The sequence below is a fragment of the Clupea harengus genome, chromosome 8, assembly GCF_900700415.2.
Source record: "Clupea harengus chromosome 8, Ch_v2.0.2, whole genome shotgun sequence".
NCBI classification, from domain to species: Eukaryota; Metazoa; Chordata; class Actinopteri; order Clupeiformes; family Clupeidae; genus Clupea; species Clupea harengus.
Window position 1 is genome coordinate 18,450,042 of NC_045159.1, and position 837 is coordinate 18,450,878.

Here is an 837-nt window from a genome sequence, read left to right on the forward strand (position 1 = left end):
GCACAAAACCTAGCGAGTATACACATACAAAGAGAGCATACAGACACACACACACACACACACACACACACACACACACACACACACACACATACTGAGCATACGCACAGAGAGCATACACACACACACACACACACACACACAAACACACACACACACTGAGCATACGCAAATAGAGCATACACTGTAATGACTTTCCTGAGATGAGAGACATCAGATATCACAGTCAGATCCTGATGATTGTAGTGCAACAGCTCTAATACACCTGGAGGCCTCCAGGTTAAAAATCAAGGGTCAGGGAAATGGAAATATGAAATACTATAAAGTTCTCTCTCTCTTTGTCTGTTTTACACACACACACACACACACACACACTGCCAAAATACACACATACATATACGCACACACACAACACTTCCATAAAGACGTCCTCACACACACACACACACACACACACACACACACACACACACACACACACACACACACACACACACAGGACATGAAGAGCCTTGATTCTCCAAAATTATGGTGGCCACTTGGCGACGGCGGCGGCGTGATCACAATGCTAGCGTCGCAGCTGAGCTCACAATGGCCTTAATTATAATGCAGGACTGGGAGTGAGAGTTAGCACAGGGGGGGGGAGGAGAGAGAGAGAAATAGAGAGAGAGGGATAGAGAGAGAGGGAGGGGGAGAGAGGGGGAGAAAGAGAGGAAGAAAGAGAGAGGGGGGAGAGAGAGAGAGAAAGAGAGAGAGGGGGAGAGAGGAAGAGAGAGAGGGGGAGAGGGAGAGAGAGAAAGAGAGAGAGAGGGAGAGGAGAGAGAGAGAAAGAAAAGG